This window comes from Peromyscus eremicus, chromosome 6 (genome assembly GCF_949786415.1).
Source record: "Peromyscus eremicus chromosome 6, PerEre_H2_v1, whole genome shotgun sequence".
Taxonomy (NCBI): Eukaryota; Metazoa; Chordata; class Mammalia; order Rodentia; family Cricetidae; genus Peromyscus; species Peromyscus eremicus.
This window is the reverse complement of record NC_081421.1, coordinates 88775862-88796687: the sequence shown is the minus strand read 5'-3', so window position 1 is coordinate 88796687 and position 20826 is coordinate 88775862. Positions and strand designations below refer to the sequence as shown.

Sequence of the window (20826 nt, the reverse complement as noted above, 5' to 3'; positions counted from 1 at the left end):
ATCTGATGATACCTGCAACACTTCCAGACATTGCAGGACATTCATGGACTTGCCTACCTATTGTCTCAGAGACTAAAACCCATCAAAGTGTCCATTTGTTGCCTTAGCAGCAAAGCCACATATATTCTTGTACTTTTAATTTGCATAATCAAAATTCCTGTGAATCGTTTGCACCCATCCACTGCCCCTTTCCAGCTTCCGGCTTTGAGATGTGGTTGATTCAACTACGCTGACTTTCATACAAAAGGACTCGTCAGCCGGGCTCATAAGTCCATACTTTCTCTCTCCATCCAGTCATTACTTGGTTTTTCTGATCTCCCTCACACTTTAGTCGTTATGACACTCTTTATTTTTCCTTTTTCATTTTTTTTTTTTTTTTTTTTTTTTTTTGGTTTTTCGAGACAGGGTTTCTCTGTGTAGCTTTGCGCCTTTCCTGGAACTCACTTGGTAGTCCAGGCTGGCCTCGAACTCACAGAGATCCGCCTGGCTCTGCCTCCCGAGTGCTGGGATTAAAGGCATGCGCCACCACCGCCCGGCCTCCTTTTTCATTTTATTTATCAAGTTCTATACTATCTTCAAGAAGGAAGTAAATCTTCTGCCAGAGATAACCAACCTTGCTGGGGCAGGGTGGGGTGTTAAAAACCTGGCCAGTACAGGAAGGTACAAAGATTTTGTAAACGCCTAGGTTTGACTCTATCTAACCTAAACACCACACTCCCTTCCTCACGCACAGAATGCACATACAAACTGTGGAGCACACACGGCTTCACACCACATCAGTCAGTCAGATAAAACTAGAGCTCACCAGGGTCAGATCCCCGCGCGCCCTTCCTCTGGCCCTGTGAAGTTATTTAAATCTACATCTAGTTAGTTGCAAATAAATGGACTTCCCTGCTGTAGTTTGAGGGCAGTTTTTATAGCTGTCTTTTCTTCGTGATCATTTAGCTGTTCTCTTTTCCTCTCCTCTCTATCTTTAGGCAAACTAAACTGCTCGAAACTTCTCAAATGTATAAGCTCACCAAGAATTCCACCTGTGTCCACTCTGCTCCCCTTTCTTGGAATGACCTGTTCTTTCCCAGCTCCCACACTGAATACTGCCGGACCCATGAGTCAGAGTCCCCTTCCAAAGTCATCTCCTTGGCCCTGTGAGACGGCTCAGAGGGCAAAGACATTAGCTGCTAGGCCTCGCAACCTAAATTTGATTATTGAGACCCACATGGGAGAAGGAGAGACCAACTCCTAAAAGTTGTCCTCTGATCTCTACCTGTGTTTTATGATACACATAACAAATAAATAAGTAAAAATTTAAAATGTCATTCACTCTTTGTTTGATATGCCTGCATGTTATTCTCTAAAACTTAGAAACCTTTTTATTTTTCCTTCATTTTCTTTTATATTGATGATGATGTCAGTGTACAGTAAGCATTTAACTATTTGTTGTAACAAATATTTCATAAATATGGAAATGAAAAGATATATGTTAAAGAAATCCCATGTGTCTTGCTCTTAATCAATAGCAAAAAATAAAAATATATAAATACTTATTGCCTCATAAGCAAATGATAAAACTAAATATCTCTTACCAAATATACATACACACATATGCCTTAATAGACACACAGATAAATAGACAGACAGACAGATGGGTGCAGAAACATCGTGCTTGACTCATACAAGCCTTGTATTTCCCACTACCACCTCCCTAGTCTCCAAGTTTGGAAGCATGATGAAGAAGAGCCCTTGAGAAAGCAAAAAAGGAAAGCCAAAGAACGGTGAGTGATGTCCCAGTTGTTAGACCAGCCAGTCAGACGGGGATGGAACACTCCCAGTAGAACTCACAGAAGCAACTCGAGACCATGACACAGTGACCACATCAACACACGTGACTCACAGAACAAGGATGTGGAAGGGTTCTTTAGCCTGACATTCCACCCCACGCCCCTGCCCACGGGCTTTATCTTAGACTCCCACTGGTCTCGTTTTACTCTTCCTTGGCAAATCTGCTTTGACGTCTAACGTGCCAGAAGGTTTCGTAGTCTATGCTCCTGTTCTGATCCTGACCCAATCTTGCCTCTCCTCTCGTCACTCACCCTTGTTCCAGTCTCTTACCTCCCATCAGCCAATGGCAGAGCTGAGGACTGGCCTCACCAGTTACCCAGGCTTTGGAAAGTTGTGCAGTGACTGAAGGCTGGGCTGTCTGTCATCTCTGAACCAAAGAGACGTTTCTGTAAGACATTGACGTAAAAGAACGACAGATGTCTGGGTCCTTCCTGTGTGTATCCTGTAATCTGACTTCATGCCAGCTCCTTTACCTCTGTGCCTCAGCATCCCCTTCAGTAAAGACTTCTAACAAAGAGATGCATAATTATGTGGAAACTTTAGGAGAGCCTTTGTTCTCACTGAAGGAATCACTACGTGCCGGGAAGTTGTGCAACTAACACTCTTGGTCACCTTAACTGTGTTTTATAGTATTGTCGAGAGATTTGGCAGCTTTTATGATTATTATTACAATCTTCATAATTTAAAAGAAAAAGTATCTTTATGATGACACTCTAGAGGAGAGCCCAGAGTAAATTTTTGATCTGAATTACTGACAACTTTACCTATCTAAGAGCAAAGAAAGCAACATCACCAGAGCTCTCTTGCTCTCTTTATCCTGCATTTCTTAGTTACTTTTCTGGTGCTGTTACAAAACACCATGGCCATGGTAGCTCACAGAAGGAAGCGTTTATTTGAGCTTACAGTTGGAGAAGGAGAAACGTTCATCACCACACCAGGGAGGCGTGGCAGCAAGCAGGCAAGGGGGTGGCAGATGCTGACAGTTCACATCTTCAAACTGCAAGCATGAAGCAAAGAGGATGCATTGGGATGGTGCAAGGCTTTAAAACCTCAAAGCCCACCTCCAGTGACACACTTCCTCCAGCAAGGCCACACATTCTAAACCTACCCAAACAGGGCAGCCAGCTGGAGACCAAGTACCCGCATGCCTAGATACCATGGGTGGCATATCATTCAAACCACCATACTGACCAACAGGGAAACGTGATGAAGCCAGAGAAACTCGGAAACAATGTTTCTCTCTAGACCGTGTTACAGTGTTTTTATTTTTATTTACACATTTTTCTTTTAAGTTTATTCAACACAAAACAATTGTCTCCACCTTCCCTGAGGTGGCTGACCAAGTCCAGGACCAAAGCTGCCTCTGAACTAGAATTCCATTGCTGAGTCAGCCCCAGTCTCAATGTCCTTTTCAGTACCCTAGGGCACAGTGCTCCTTCTGTGGGTGTCTCTGTCCACCTCCCCTCTTGAAAATCTTTCAGGGTCACTCACCCTCTGGACCTTTGGGCAGTCTCAGCAGCTGATGTACAGGGTGGCAGGTGTGCAATCTCAGGAGGTAGGGGGACATCATCTCTGAGACACTGAGTTCCCTCCAGTAGAGATGTTTCCAGCAAGATTGCTCCTTCAGGTAGCCTTGAGATGTGAGAGACTGTGTGGCCTTCATCACATAAAGGTTGAGCACATTCTTGTCTTCCAGGTGGGATTGTCTGGGCCTATGGACACTAATCTTGGCAACCAGCACTATCTCCTTAAAAAGGAATTCAAAGACGGCAATCCACCGGGCGGTGGTGGCTCACGCCTTTAATCCCAGCACTCGGGAGGCAGAGCCAGGTGGATCTCTGTGAGTTCGAGGCCAGCCTGGGCTACCAAGTGAGTTCCAGGAGAGGCGCAAAGCTACACAGAGAAACCCTGTCTCGAAAAACCAAAAAAAAAAAAAAAAAAAGACGGCAATCCCGTTAGATACTGCTGGTTTTTGTTTTTCTCTTATTCACTTTGAAGTAGTCTCACCAGGAGCCCTGGCTTGCCGGTAGCCTGATACATGGACCAGGCTGGCCTTGAACTTGGCTGTGATCCTCTTACCTCTCAAGTGGTAGAATTGTATACGTGCACCACCACAAACAACTCAAAGATCCATTTAAAAATAAAAATAGGGTCTCATTTTGTGGTTCTGGCTGGCCTTGAACTCACTGTGTGAAGCAGATCTATCCCTACTGTCCCCCTGTGTGCCAGATTAAAAGAATGTACCACCAAAATCAGCCAAAGACACTTTCTTATTCAGACATATTTTCACTCTATTTTGAAGGATACATTCCAAAAATTTTGGTACAGTTGTTCTCAAAATGTTAATGCCACCAGTCAAGAATAAAGCTACTACCAGGTTTGGGGATTTAGCTCAGTGGTAGAGCGCTTGCCTAGCAAGCGCAAGGCCCTGGGTTCAGTTCTCAGCTCAGGAAAAAAAAAAAAAAAAAAAAAAAAAGACAAAGCTACTACCACAACTTTTGAGCCTAATTTGAAGCAAGCTTGAGTAAGTACTATCCAGGATGATGGATACTGGCCAGGTCCATACCTGGGATTCCCAGAGGATAACTGTGAATTACGTTAGTCAGGTGCTTATAAAGGCAAACCCCACAAAGCTACATACCTCCTGCCTTCATCTAATAAGGGGTAAGCATACATGCTGATATACTTCCTGCCTATGTATCGCCTGCCTAAAGTATGCGCTCTTAAACACAGAGCCGTCCCTCTAGCCCCTGAAGTTTGCATCTTGTACATACAATCCAGCCTTTGCCCCATTATCTAAGGCAGTGGTTCTCAACCTTCCTAATGCTGCAACCCTTTAATACAGTTCCTCATGTTGAGGTGACCCCCAAGCATAAATTATTCCATTACTACTTTGTAACTGTAATTTTGCTAGTGTTATGAATCATAATGCAAATACCTGATATGCAAACCCCAAGGAGTATGGTGGTATTTTACTTGTACTGAAATGTGATTTTAATTGTATGTTAATAAATAAAGTTGCCCAGGGGTCAGAGCTATTAGAGCCATAGCAAGAGCGTGGCGGTGGTGGCGCACGCCTTTAATCCCAGCACTTGGTAGAAAGAGCTAGGTAGATCTCTGTGTGTAAAAGGACACAGCCAGCATTGGAGACACACGCCTTTAATCTCAATCCCAACCATAGAAGACCTGGAAGTCTCTACAGACAGGCAGTGACGAGGCAGTCATGTGTTTGGGTTTACAACCAATGAGAAGGCAGAACAGAAAGACTATAAAAAGACATACACACAGGAAGTAGGTCCCTTTTTGGAGAGCTCTCTTGGCTGAAGCAGGAAGGGTAAGGCTCTTAGTTCTGACCTCTTGGCTTTCTTCTCTGAATCGGCTCTATGTTTCTTATTTAATAAGACGGTTACATCTACAAAGGAGGTCTCCATGCACAGGTTGAGAACCACTACCCTAAGCCACTTCTATAAATGTCCTCTTTATTCACTTTTCTCCACATACCTAAAGCCTCAGCTCTGGGAGCGGGGAGGGCAGAGTCAGGCGGATCCCTGGACTTCACTGGCCAGTCTAGTCAATCAGTGAGGTTCCTGCTCACTGAGAGATCCTGTCTCAATAACCGAGTTAGAGAACAATAAAGAAAGACGTCAATTTTGACCCCTGGTCTTCACCTGCGCGCACACACACACACACACACACACACACACACACACACACACAAATATACACACAGACACAAACATATACACTTTTTTTTTTTTTAGCAATTTGATGGCTAGATGTATAGCTTAGGAGTACAAGGCTTGCACAGAATGTGTGAGACCCTAGACTCAATTTCCAGTACCAACAAAAAAAGGAGTTATTTTGTTTTTATTAATCTAGTGATTCTGTTCATTTTTCGTGTTGGGTTAATATGTAATTCTATGTAGATACAATTTTATGTAGAGTAAAATTTTTCCCTTTTGGTGCCCAACTCTGAGTTTTGGCAAATGCGTGCAGTCCTGTAGCCACCACAATCAAGGAACAGATGACTTCTGTCACCCTAAAAGGATTCTTTTTCTTTCTTAGGGGTCAGTTCACTCCCCACCTCAGGCCATAAAAACCACCTGTGCTAGTTTGCCAGGGCTGGCACACCAAAGTCCCACAGACTAGGCAGCTTATATGGCCAAAACATGTGATGTCATAGTTCTGGGATCTGGAAATCCAAAATCAAGGAGGGAGCAAAGTCAGTTCCTTCTGTGGGCTCAGAGGAAAAGACCTATTCTTGGCCTGGGAACTTGACTTATAGATGTCTTATTCTTGTGACTTTTTGTTTTATCTTCTTTCTGTGTGTGTCACTGTGTCCAGATTTCTGCTCTTACCAAAATAAAACATACAGGCTGAGCATGGTGGCACACACCTTTAATCCCAGTTTGAGGCTAGCCTGGTCCACATTTGGAGTTCCAGGACAGCTGGAACTACATTGTGAGACCCTGTCTTGTAAACAAACAAAAAGTGATTGTTCTGTATTCCTCTGGGTTCTATCACTGGGCTTCAAACCCAGAATAGAAAAAAAAATGTTCTCTAGCATCTTTAGTTCTAAAAAGGAAGGAAGGAAGGAAGGAAGGAAGGAAGGAAGGAAGGAAGGAAGAAAGGAAGGAAGGAAGGAAGGGAAAGAAAACAGAGTCTTTCTATGTATCTCTGGCTGTCCTGGAACTCCATATGTGGATCAGGCTGGCCTTTAACTCAAAGTGAATTATAGTGAGAAATCCAAGGAAGTCTGCTTAAAGGGTATAAGGAATTTATTAGGACATAAATTGGAAAAGACACCTCACTAAACAGAGTAGGCAAATCATTGCAGGTTCCTGGAAAGTTGAGGTCCTGTCCCACGCTGCTCCTGCTGCCCAAGGCCACGCCCCAGGGGCTGGTACTTCAAGGTCATAGGTAGAAAGGTATTCACTACATCTCCCACTTTTGTCAAATAAGCAAGTTCTAACCTAATACAAAACTATATACAATAGGAACAATTATCAAGTATTGTCCAGGAGAAGGGAAAGGTAATAACATAAACAAAATGGAAATACAACCAACAAGAATAACATCAAACAAGAGACATATACTAAATATACAGAAATGTCCAGACAACAAGTAAAGGCATGTTACAGAGATTACTCCAATAGCTGTCCTATCCTGAATATCTAACTTCAGTACCTAAAATGTTCTTAGATAAGATACAAGAGGATTATAACTATAACTATCTAGCCTTCAATCCCATCAAAGACCTGAGAAGGAAAATATTACCTAAGAAAACAGGAAGCGCAAACAAGCAATTTCTGAAAATTTCAAGAACGGACAGAGACAGCTAGCAGCCTGGACAGTCACCTAATGTTTCTCAGCACTGTTGGGGCATCTACTTTTGGCTACAGGCCTAGAATATCTAACAGACCATTTTCAGAAGCAGGAATTTTGAAAGACCATCTTACCCTGTCTTGGCAAGGTTCAATAGTCATTTTTCCTGGTGTCCTGCTCATCCGGAAAGGACAGTGTGCATGCTGTCAGCAGTCGAAGCAAAGGCAGTTCTTCGCCCAGCAGGCCATTTTGTGCCAAGAAGAAGACAAACTTCCAAACGGAGTGTCTTAGAAGCCCAACATTCTCTCAGGAGTAGCTCAGTGCTGCCAGAAGCAATCATGTCTCATGTCAACAGAATTCTAATTTATCAAAACATTTAAATGCCATATTTTCTATGAAGTGTTTGAAGATTACCTATCCATCTGACAGGTGTTTCTGTAAATCTGGAAACCCTAACTAATATAACTATAGATATGACAAGCATGGGTGACTATTAATCTGCAAGTCTTATCTACCTAAATAACCTGGAGACCAAGGCGTCACATTATCAAGGTAAACAATCTGTAAACAAATGTACAGTATAGGGACAATGATCTCAAATTTGTGACAATATACAAAATATCTTAATCAGAGATAAAGATGTATAGTGCAATGTGACATCAATATCCTTAATATATATCAATATACAAAATATCCTAAACAGAGGTAGAACATACATACAGTATGACAAATATAATTTTACATTTGTATCAATATACAAAATATTTCAAATAGGAGTGGGAATATATGTACAATATGACAATTATACTTTTGAATTTGTATCAATATACAAATTATTTTAAATAAGAATAGAAAAATAGTTTACATTTGTATCAATATATAAGAATCCATATCAGTGCAAATTATCTAAGTTTGCTAAATTAGTTTACCAGTAGATATAATAATCTACCTTAATATCCTATCCTATCTATTCCCCTTTTTTCTTCTCCAAAATAGAATCTTAAGTCTAAATTTTATTGTTCCACCCCAACCCTATTACAATCTATCTATAATCCTGAGAAAATAAAACCTTTTTGGAGAGGTCAGATATAGCAAGAAATCCAAGGGAGTCTGCTTAAGGGGTATAATGAATTTATTAGGACATAAATTGAAAAAGACAACTCACTAAACAGAATAGGTGAGTCGTCGCAGGGTCCTGGAAGGCTGAGGTCCTGTCCCATGCTGTTCCTGCTGCCTGAGTCAGTCTGCATCACCCAAGCCCAGGAGGGAGAGAAGAGGGTGAGCACAGGTGCCCCTCAGGTCTTAAGGGCAGCCCCGAGGCCACGCCCCAGGGGCTGGTACTTCAAGGTCATAGGTAGGACAGGTACCCACTACAGACAATGGCCAGTTTCTGCCTCCAGAGTGCTATGATTAAAAGGGTGTACCACCATGCCTGGCTTCTTTAGTTCTTTTGATGGTGGCTCTCATTCTTTGTCTCTGTCTCTGTCTCTGTCTCTGTCTCTGTCTCTATCTCTCTCTCTCTCTCTCTCTCTCTCTCTCTCTCTCTCTCTCTCTCTCTCTCTCTCTCTCTTTTGTCTTTTGAGACAGGGTTTCTCTGTGTAGCTCTGGCTGTCCTGGAATTCGTTCTGTAGTCCAGGATGGCCTTGAACTCACAGAGACCCACCTGCTTCTACTTCCCAAATGCTGGGATTAAGGCGTGCACCACCACCGCTAGGCTCCACTTCTCTTAATGTTATGCTTTCCCTGATATATATATATATATATATATATATATATATATATATATATATATAAAATGCCTTTGGACATTTTTTTAAGTTCCTGCTACACCCTCTAATTATTCCCTTCTATATGATCTGATCACTAATCTTGGTCCCTCACTGGTTATTTCTGTGAATGAAGAAACACACATCCCACCCAATTACCAAGACAACAGTCAGTTGCTTCTATGAAGAGCTTAGAATCTGTTCAGTTTTTCATTGTCTTCTGATTTTCTGCTATATATTGGATCAATTTAGAATGCGTTCCTTGAACAGTTCTTTCTGAAGATTTTAGTTGCCTGTCTTCATTTTGTAAATGCATTGTGACATTTATCATAGCCTGCTTCTTATTGTCTTTATTTACGAATTCAATAGTTTCCTACATTTTTGTGAGTTTACAGAGTTTTGTTTTTGCATTTTTCTGCTCTGTGAATTCTCTGTTTCCTCAGGAATCATTGCTTCATTTTCTCTTGGTTTCCTTCTTTGTGCTAAAAGCTTCCTGTAACCGTGGAAGGATTAAGGAGCCTATTGCAACTTAAGAATGAGGCCATGGAAAGTCTAACAGGGCATATTGTGAAAGAACAGTTTGTCATCAAACCAGCCTTTCCTTGAGAAGTTAACTGTCTTTTAAAAAAACAGCCAAGCCCTCCTGCTAGCTCCCAAATACCAAAACGTCAATCAATTTTCTTTTTCACAAGAGCAACAGGGGAACTTCAAGCATTCCTGAAGGCACAAAATAGAGAAATTTTAAGTGCAGCCACTAGGGCAGACTGAAAGATGCAAACAAAAGGTGGGTGATCCCCTAACAGAACCCCAAGCTGCAGACAAGTCCTGGACATAGCCAGTCATATAGAGGATGTTCTCATTGGCAGCGCGAGCCTAGAGTTACCCATGCTGGGATCTGCGGGCCACCAGCAGGATCCTCAGACAGGAGAGGAGAGAGCCAAGGTCCCAGATCAGTCCCAAGGAGAACAAGCTACAGTTTCTTCCTGGTTTATCATTATGTTCTCTGATAAAACAGCCCGATGCACTGTTTTATAAATGTAATTCGGTAGCCTCCCATAGGCCAAATTCTAAAGACACAATCAAATGCGATTTCATGGAAACCAGGAAGATGGGTCTGTGGCATAGATCTTTCCATTTTCCTAGAACTCACCACTTTTCCTGCGGCAGCAGAGTCTCTTTCCCGTTTCCAGCGGAGCAGATGTTCACTTCTTCCCCTCTCCAGTTTCAACCCAACAACTCCTCCACTTAAACTCACACACCTTAGGTCTTCCGGTGGCTGCAGTTTTGTCCCCTGGCTCCCACAATTTTGGCTTAATACGTGTGTCTTGGTGTTCTAAAGATCTACCCAAGTCCTACCTCGTGTAGCCCCACTTTGCTGTAAACTAAAAGACATTGGGGTGCTCAGTGTCATGAGTGGTAGGATCTTGGTTTGTGCTACATATCCAATATGCCATGGGTGTGTGTGTTACCATGAATATTCCTGGCATGCCCTGTTGATCCAGTTTGCACATCTGGGCTTTAGCTCAGGTATTTCCCCCTTATATCCCACAGACATAGTAAACATCCGCTGTGAGAGCTTTGAAACTTGTTCTAAGCTCTATATCGAGAATGGAAATTGTCTCCCAGATCTTCAGTTATTTATTTGTTTGTTTTATTTTATTTTATTTTATTTTATTTTTGCACCATGCCACCTCATCTGAATTCCAGGAACACCTATCAACCCCGTCTTCTATGCCCCTTTGGACAATGGGGATTGCTTTATGTTGAGAGGAACAAGGACTAAAGACTGAAGTGTTGGGATGTGGCAGGTCTCAGTCCAGGCGTAGTCTCATTTTAGGCAGGACATTGGAACACACGGTACTGGGACAGCAAGTTACCCAGGAAGGCTGCTTGTATGGACTGGCCAGTTCTGCATGGGACTTCACACAACAACCTCCCTCCCTTACGGACCACCTCTTTGGTTGAATTCAAACATACTTTATAGCTAAACTTATTTCAATTATGCTCCCCCCTCCAAAAAAAAAGCCCACAGAGCACGTCTCAGGTTTACACACACACAGCTCAGCATCTGGACCAGAGCTGAGTCAATGCAGTGCTGATTTTCAAGAAAAGGAGAAAATTAAGGCTAGGATGGTTGCTTGGCTGGTGGAGTACTTGCCTCACATGCACAAAGCCTTGGGTTCAATCACTGGCACAGCACAAACCCAGTCCCAGAAGCAAGAGGACCAGTTACACTGTTCAAGACCAACCTCAGTATATATACATATATATTGGTTTTTTCAAGACAGGGTTTCTCTGTGTAGTTTTGGTGCCTCTCCTGGATCTTACTCTGTAGACCAGGCTGGCCTCGAACTCACTGAGATCACGCTGCCCCGAGAGACCATATCTTAAAAAACAAACAGGTGGCCAGGCGGTGGTAGCGGCACACGCCTTTAATCCCAGCACTCAGGAGGCAGAGCCAGGCAGATCTCAGTGAGTTCAAGGCCAGCCTGGTCTACAGAGTGAGCTCCAGGACAGGCACCAAAGCTACACAGAGAAACCCTGTCTCAAAAAAAAAAAAAAAAAAAAAAAGAGTAAAATTAAATTCTAAAAACCGAAGAGCTTGGTGATGATCCCTCATAAACTCTAGAATCAATTAAAAGATGTATTTGGTATAAAAATAATTGTTTAGCACTTATTTAGTGGGAACACGCACGTCTCAGGCACATGAGATGGTCAGAGGACAAGGTGATGGAATTCTCTCCTGTCACCACGTGGGCCTCAGGTCTTAGGTCATTTCCCTCCCCCGCAGGGTCCTCTGCCAGCCCCAGCAGATGGTTTTGACTAGAAGCTAATCCATAATTAACTAATCGTTCTAAGTCGCTTTCCTTACATTTATCAGCGTGATGTGTCCGAAGCATGCCATTGAAAAACCAACTGCCTCCCCAATGGCATACATTAAGTTTGGGAGCAGTTTTTGTTTTGTTTTGTTTTGTTTAAAGCTTCCAGTTGTATCTGAGATTGAGCAGATTGTCTATGACTCTCCATCCCCAGCTTTGCCTCTCAGCACCACTCTGATGTTACCCAAGTGCCCCATTAGAACAAAGCACCTTTTTACTTGTTTATTTTTGCTTTGGTGGTGCTGGGACTTGAACTCCGGGCCTCTCACCTACTGGACAAACATTCTACCACTAATTGACATCCCCAGCATGAAATATCTTTTAAAAATGAAGAATGTGGTTTGCTGTCAGTCACGGTAAGCACAGCTTCAACGATGTAGCGCATTTGGCAGGCTGCTGAGGTGTCTGATGAGGTCTCAGCCTCAGGTCAATTATAGCCAACTGCTGGGTTAGATTTTGGCCTGTCTAAACTTAGCTGGTAAATTACATATGCAGCCCTCTCCCCCCCCCCCCCCAAGGAGCTGGGATACCTCCTGACAGAGGATTTTCCCTAAAGGAGCCAGCCCAGCAAGACGATTTGGTGCCAGAATCTTGATGGGAGGCCAAGAACAATTCTAAACCAAATGGTTATTTGTTGATCATATTTAATTTAAAAATATTCTGTGCTGGTTAGTTTTTAGTCAATTTGACACAAGGTCAGGTCATCTGGGAAGAGGGAACCTCAACTGGGGAATTGCCTCCACCAGATTGTCCTGCGCACATATCTGTAGGTCATTTTCTTGATTAATAATTGATGTGGGAGGACCCAGATCACTGTGGGCAGTGTCACTCAAGGGCAGTGGTCCTGCATAAGAAAGCAGGCTGAGCTGGGCAGTGGTGGTGCACGCCTTTAATCCCAGCACTCAGGAGGCAGAGGCAGGCAGATCTCTGTGACTTCGAGGCCAGCCTGGTCTACAGAGGGAGTTCCAGGAAAGGCACAAAGCTACACAGAGAAACCCTGTCTCAAAAAAAGAAAAGAAAGAAAGAGAGAGAGAGAGAGAGAGAGAAAGCAGGCTTGAGTAAGCCATGAGGAGCAAGCCAGTAAGCAGTGATCCTCCCTGGCTCCTGCCCTGACTTCCCTTTATGATGGACTGTGGTGGAGACATGTCAGTCCCATAAGCCCTTGCTTCCCTAAGCTGCTGGTGTTTCTCACAGCAGCAGACAGCAGACTAGAACACAGGATATGTGATGCAATCTTGTGGACAGAGAGGTAATAGGTAAAACCAAAGATCTGTGTTCTGGTTCTCTGTTGATGGGTAAAGGTCCTCATCCACCGGCTGGTAGAAAGTAGCAACTGTTTCTTCCTTTACAGAATCTGGACACAGCCTCATGCAGCCCTCTGGTTTTTAACTCTCTCAAGAGGCTGAAATCCAGGTATTATCCACAGCTTGGGTCTCAACTGGAGAGTGATCTGCTTCCAAGTTCACATGGTTGATAGCAAAACATGGCTGCCCGTGTCCTGCTGCCCTAACGGCTCCATTCCTTACAGGCCGATAGCAAGGTCACTCCGCTTCCCCAAGCATGGCTACTTAGTCACATATGAAAGCCCAGAAAGAGATTGAGACAGCCTGGTAGTAATATGGACATTATAAACACCACATGATACAATCAGAAATGACGACCCATCCTCTCTGCCTTATTCTACTAACGACAAGTCACAGGTGCCGTTTACATTCAAAGTAAAGAGAAAAGGGGATTACACAAGCCATAAATATTAGAGGTCAGGGATGATAGGGGGTTATCTGGGGGTTTCTCTGCCTCAAGCTGGAGGAGGGGACCGACATGGAAGCATGGATTTAGTCCTGCCTCAGGACAGCACACCATGAGGGGGAAAGGGCATTTAATAGTGGCAACTTGTGCGCCAGAGAGTACAGGGTACCTAGGTTGATTTAGGGGACAAACTGAGGCCAGGTCATGCTAAAAACAAGCTTTAAATTCTTTGTACTTCATCTATTCCTTCTTTGGGTGTAGGACCAGCCTTATAACGAAAAAACCCAAGTTTCAAGTTAACAAATGTACATGACCACATGGTGGCAGCAGACACCAGGAGATTGTGTTTCGAACTTTTTCCTCTATGTGAGAACAAGCTTATTTCCTTTTATGGCAACTCAGTTTCCTCTGTCTGATCCTTGAATGGGAAAAAAGGTGTTTCTCCTCCTCCGTTCCCAAAGCACTGTTCCTAATCTGTTACCACAAAGAGCAAGGGCTGTGTCCTCACAACTCCTAGAGCGACAGCGAAAGTCCTGGGGAGGAGCAATGAGACCCCCTGAAACAGGGACTTAAGACTTCAATGCTACAATACTAACAGCCCCAGACATCTAAGTCACGACCATATCACGGTTGGTGTGGTGGGAAGCCAGTCTTGTTCAGAGTTAGTCCAGAATTAGTGCCCTTATACAAGAAGCTCCAGATACTTGCCCACTTCCCCCATGTGAAGATTCAGTGAGAAAGGCATCGTCTGTGAAGCAGGAAATAAACCTTCATTAGACATCGTATCTTCAGGAACCCAGGACTTGCCAGGCCTCAGAACTGTAAGGTAGGTAGATGGTATATGGCATTTTGTTTTAACGGTGTGAACAGGCACGGGAAACTGTAGTGATACATTTTTATGAAAGTATCTCTTGCATGAAAAATAAAAGTTATTTTCCAGATCTTGCCAACAAAGTTAATAAGATGCCTTGAGATCATTCAAGACTACATGATTAACCTGCTGTCCTACTGCGTACTGGACCTATTTAAGTTTAACCTGCTTTTGAGAGAACGAAGTAACCACTTTGGGTTGTGCATGCAATCGGCTTCAACAACTGAAGTTAAATGACAGCTTTAATCTATTTTTAGAGTTTTATTTATTTTCATTTTACATGCATGAATATTTTGCCTGCGTGTACGAATGTGCACCATGTGTCTGGTGCCCATGTAGACCCACAGAGAGTGCCAGATCCCATGGATCTGGAGTGACAGATGGTTGTTAACTGTCATATGAGTGCTGGGAATTGAACCCAGGTCCTCTGCACAAAGAAAGCGCTCTGAACTGCTGAGTCAACTCTCTAGCCCTCCACAGCTTTAATCTTAAGTTATGTACTCTTCCACGTCCCTGATCCAAAATTATGGATTTATGGATATAGGTATGTATTGTGGTAACCACTTGCCAGAAACGGCAAATAAGTTGAAAGCAACCTTAAAACAAATATCCACCATAAGTTTTGCAAACAGCATGGAGAAAGCTTGAGAATGTATGTTTGCAGTGCTGAGCGCTTTTGGGTCCGTTGGATCAGTAAAGTGACCTCTTCCCTTGCGAAAAGACGTCTGCAAGGAAGCTTCAGCCCTTTCTCAGGCCATGTGCTCTGTTGTCCAGTAAATGCAGAGCAGAGCCCTCTGTGAGGGACAAACAACAGACTACAGACCTGTGACTACAAACCACAGACAGATTGAAGATCAGGGAAAGAAGCGAACATATTAAATTTGTGCTTGCCCTTGGCCAAACTCATCCAAGAGAAAGTGGCTTGTTTTCATTCCCTAATGTGACATGGATGCAGTTTGGTGCCCTGAGGTTATCTTTACTGCATTAGCTGGTGAAGGAAATGAGCAGAGGCAGGAGCATGTCACCTCCTGTTCTGCCTGCCACCCAAGTTCTGTAAATGTGAAATTGGAGGTGACCAGACTCTGAGGATCATTTTGGACACAGAGCCCCAGAGCTTGGCAACTAGTCAGATTAGAGTTGGCAAGGAAGACAGAAACACTATTTGATCAAATGCCTCTTCAGCTTTCTGTGGGATCAGTTCCTAAAGCCTTCAGATTTCCTCAGGTTGATTATAGCTGTAATAATTATATTAAATTATAGTAAAATGAGGGCTGAAAATACTTGGAGTTTTGTTTATTTATTTAATTATTACTTTTATGCCCGGCTGGCCTCAAACTTACTATGCTTCTCAAGGGTCTCCTGCTTCTACCTCCCACATATTAGGATTATAGGCATGTGGCATCACACATGGTTCATGTACTACTTGGGGGCTAAACCCAGAGCTTTTACTTGCTAGGAAAGCATTCTACTAACTTATTGCCAGTACTGGCCCCCAAATATCTTCTTTATCAGATTATGACAAATTCAGGATTTTCCTATAATAATGGTAATGTATAAAGTGCATTTGGCTCATATTCAGGTTAACCTACTTAACTGAATCAAAAAGGGGTCAATGGAGAAGATTTATTTTTTCAAGTGGTAGTCACAATTTCCTTTGAAGTATGTAGCATGATTAAAAATGCATTAAGAAGACTGGAGAGATGGCTCAGTGGTTAAGTGCACTGGCTGATCTTCTGGAGGTCCTGAGTTCAATTCCCAGCACCTACAGGGTGGCTTACAGCTATCTATAACTGTAGTTTCATGAATTCCAAAGCTCTCTTCTGGTGTGCAGATGTACACGCAGATAAAGCACCTAAATAAATAAATGTATTAAAACCATTGCAAACACATGGGATTATATTTACTGTGGGCTCTAAGTGGCTATTGATTAAAATTGAATATAATCAATGAGATCATTGCAAGCCTGTCATTCATCATGATGGAAGAATGACAAAATAAATAAATAAATAAATGATTCCTGCTGCAGATGCCCTTCCAGTCAAGGTCAGAGGCCAATAACAACAGAAAATAATTAGAAAGCAAGTATAAGATAGAGTGTAATGCAAAAAAAAAAAGATAGCATGGAAGAGAGAGTAGTGAATGAAAGTTTCATGAGAAGAATGTCTTGAAGTAGATGTTGAACATGGGTAGCCGCATTGTCTTCAAATCCTCCTTCCCAAACACGTTTCCATCAAATCTACGCTTAAATGATTCCCACACTTTTCCTGGTAACCATTTTGTTCCCACGGACTTCTCTCTTAGAACCCCCTTTCTGCTGCTGAACTGGAGACTGGTCATTTTCTGGGCTGCTCCACAGAGGTCAGAGGGACCTCATCTGGTTGATGCCTTGAGTTAAATTTTCTTCAGAAATTTCTAGACCCAAAATATGCATTTCTATTTTTGGTCCAAACTCCAAAGGGGCACATGGCAACTCTTCTCCAAATTCTATCATCATGCTGCCTCGACAGGTCCGAGAGGACATGCTGGTTCTGAAGCTTGGCCAGCAACCATCTGAAAAACAGATGCTCCTGCTCACAGGCTTAGCAGTTTCTTCCATTAGGTCTCCTAGAGCAAGACCACCTTTGACTGCAGGGATGCACACACACACACATACACACACACACACACACACACAGAGAGAGAGAGAGAGAGAGAGAGAGAGAGAGAGAGAGAGAGAGAGAGAGAGAGAGAGAGAGTTCGGCACTCCTCCCAAGGCAAATTAGACTCCCCAGTGACTTAGTTTTGACAAAACCCTGGACTCCTCCAGGCTTCCCCCAAACACTGGCAAGCAGGTATGAGGCCTGCTCAGTATTTCTCTTCAGAATATAGAATATAGAAAACTAAATTCTTCTGGACTTTATACATAATTATGGAAGAGTAGGAAAAAAAACTCATAGCCATCCTATGATACCTAGAATCCTGTTATACTGAATTTACCCAAGCGATCAACCACGTGTGTGCCCTTGACCTCTGTAGGGGGCAGTGTAGAACACAGATCATCTTCAGCAGAAAGAGACTCTAAGAGAAAGGTGTCTCTTTACACAGAAAGTGCTGGAATTGTTTAAGGGTAAGTTGGCTTAACATGTATTTAGGGATGAGGGTTTGAACAGATTATATTTTAAAAACTGAGAGTCCAGACCTTTCAAACAGAATGGGATATCATCTGGGGACAGCAAGGGTATCCAGGCCACTCAGTCCCTGCCTCAGACCAGTGTTCTAGCTTTACCTGGCTCACCCAGTACCTTGCCGTTACTTCGTTTTACTCCTGTTAGTGTTGTTATTTGGACCACTCTGTGATTCGGAATGAGAGGAAGCAACAGACAATCTTGTTTTGTTTTTGTTTTTTTGAAACAGGATCTCATTGCAGCTCTGGCTCTCCTGAAACTCACTCTGTAGACCAGGCTGGCCTCGAACTCACAGAGTCGCCCCCTGCCTCTGCCTCCCGAGTACTGGGGTTAAAGGCGTGCGCCACCACTCTGCCCAGTTTCAATCTTGAGCTTCCGTTGTTGTTCTGCAAAGTCAATCGAGTAAGATCAGCGCCGCCTCACCTCGGAAGAACACGTGAGGATTTGTTATTCTCTTCACGAAGGCAGACTGTCTTCTTCCTAAAGCTGGAGCAAGAGGAATTTTGCCAAGGCAACTTGAGACCTAAGAAGGGAGAAACTAGTACCCTGCCTGGCATTGCCAACCCATGGCCTGTGAGCTATTGTGACTGACAATAGGTAGCTGCGACCTTCTTTTTGCGTGTGTGTGTGTGGGGGGGGGGGGGGGTTCAATTTCTTTTATAACTCAGTTATGAGGTTATCAAACATGAACTTTGCAGGTAATAACATACTTTTTCAGTGTCAAAAGGTCGGCAGACATGCTTGCTTCTCCTTTCTTCTCAGATCTGGAGACAGGGCACTCTGATGGGTTGTGGTTCATCACAGTAGGAGTCTTTGGGTTTCTTAGGTACAGTCATCACAGAAGCATGAAAAAGGGACCAATTCCTGGCACTGAGCCAAGACAAAGCCTGCAGGTAGTATTTAAAGGCATCTGGCCCAATCTGGCCCACCTGGGCGCAAATATGCACCCAGGAGAAGTCAGGGCTGTGGAGGCTGGGTTACTGGAATCCAATCTGTAGGGGTTAGGAGTTAGCAACAGAAAGTCGATGAACTAACAGACTGCAGAATCTAAACAGAGGCTGCCCTCCTGGAGAGATTCGGCAGATTTTCACTCTAGGAAAAGTGGCTGAGGGGAGAAATGAGATAAGCAATGGGGTTGACGTTGGGCTCAGCTTCAGCAGACCCCCTTTTCAACAAGAATCACACCAAGGGAGTGAGAGTCTGTGTACTGGGGTGCAACTGCTCCCGGTATGCCAGTGCCTTGGAAGACGTAAGACAAGACTTACCTCACAAATAGAGTATAAACGTAGAAGAGAAAAAGAGAGAGACACACACTGGGGGGGGGGATACATACATACATATATAATATACATATACATACATAGTTACATAGATATACAGATACACAGATACGTAGATTTAAATAGATACATAGATAGATATGGTAGTATACTTCCACCTTGAGTGAAAACTTTTAAACAAAACAAGCTCAGTCAATCACCCACACCCTCACTTGTTCAGAAGTGCTAACTGTAAAGGACACAGGATTCCTGGGCAAGTATAAGGAGGTTTTGGGGGAAATGGCAGATTTGCTGCCAATGTAAGCTTGTAGATCTCAGGGCCGAGTGCTGTGGAACACTAACAGCAGCTATTTTTACCCAAGCTTTAAGAGCATTCAACTTGAGTATGTTCTTAAAACTTTAATTTTTGGTGCTGGGGGCTAAGTCTAGGACCTTGCACATGGTCTCTCTCTCTCTCTCTCTCTCTCTCTCTCTCTCTCTCTCTCTCTCTCTCTCTCTCTCTCTCCTCTGTGTGTGTGTGTGTGTGTATGTGTGTATGTGTCTGTCTATCTCTGTGTCTCTCTGTGTATATGTGTGTCTGTTTGTGTGTGTATTTATGTGTATCTGGCTGGCTCTCTTTCTCTAATATTAGGGTTTAAAAAGAAGGTTTCACAACTAAAAATAACAGGGTTAACACGGTGTTCTTCCACACGCACAGGCAGCCTCTGTCCACCTAATACAGCTGTCTGTTGAAATCTGCCAACAGAATGGTTAAAAATAGACGACTGGTCTCCCCAGTCAGGGTGTGTTACATGACTGATTTATACAGTGTTCCACATTTATTCGTCTATATTAGTTATCTCCAAGTATCCTTGCTTGTGTTCCTGGAAGAGAAATTTGAAAAGGTTTATGTCCTTCACATACTGTCTTCAGGTTGGCCATTTAACATGTTTTATGTTTAGATGATTAAAAAGTTTATTTGTCCATGGGTCACTATTACATTATAACAAGAATGAGTCAGGATTTAGATATCCCTGTTTTCCAGTTGTATCTTCAGTACCAAAAATAAACCTTTGTTCTTACAATGGGAGATGAGCATGAAAGTGCTGCTAGAAATAGCCCCCCATTTCCATCAAAAATTGATTTTCAATGAGCTACTTAAATAACAAAGTACTTAGATACAATGTAAATTTTAATAAAAACAATGAACTGGAAACTACCTGGTTTACAAAAATGTTTATTACACTACCATTCAGATAACTCATTTCCAGACTTTCTTTAAAAAAAAAATACACAAGAAAGGTTTTATCTAAGCTTACCAAATTTTTATTAATTTAATTGCTTTTCTTTCTTTCTCTCTTTCTTTCTCTTTTTTATTTGTTTGTTTGCTTGTTTTGTTTGTGTTTTTGAGACAGAGTTTCTCTGTGTAACCACCTTAACTGTCCTGGAACTCAATCTGGACCAGGTTGACCTCAAACTCACAGAGATCCGCCTGCCTCTGCCTCCCAGGTGCTCCAATTAAAGTCCCTGCACGACCACCACGCAACAATTTGTTTTTCATTGACTTGGAAACACTTTGTTGCCTCAATAAAATCAGATGAAACTGATATCAAAATAATACTAAATCAGAAATTGTGCATTCAAAATCTTTTTCTTGTTATTTTGGATGGACTACAAATTTGGAACTAATTATATTCTTGGGACAAAACGAAGTGCTTTTAAAAAGGTCTCATGGGCCGAGTGTGGTAGCACATGCCTATAGTCTCAGCAGTTGGGAGGCTGAGGCAGGAGGATTAGAAATGGAAGACCAGCCCGGGCTCTATAAAATCTCGCCTGAAATACAAAGACAAGGGGCTGTAGAAACGGCTCTCCAGAGTCTCGAGTTCATTTCCCAGCATCCACATCAGGCAGCTCACAACCACCTACAACTCTAGCTTCAGGGGACCCTACAAACTCAAAAAAACAGCAAGCGAA

General features: G+C 42.9%; 1 protein-coding gene and 1 pseudogene across 1 annotated transcript in view; one reads left to right on the top strand and one right to left on the bottom strand.

The window, feature by feature from the left end:
- Nucleotides 1-3136: 3136 nt before the first annotated feature.
- LOC131913849 (uncharacterized) overlaps nt 3137-20826 on the bottom strand; it is a 37972-nt pseudogene continuing 20282 nt past the window's right edge.
- Nucleotides 14334-20826, top strand: part of Agl (amylo-alpha-1, 6-glucosidase, 4-alpha-glucanotransferase) — a 93671-nt gene continuing 87178 nt past the window's right edge. The window contains exon 1 of the mRNA XM_059266158.1: nt 14334-14384. The gene's annotated coding sequence lies outside the window, so the exon portion shown is untranslated. The remainder of the gene's footprint in view (nt 14385-20826) is intronic.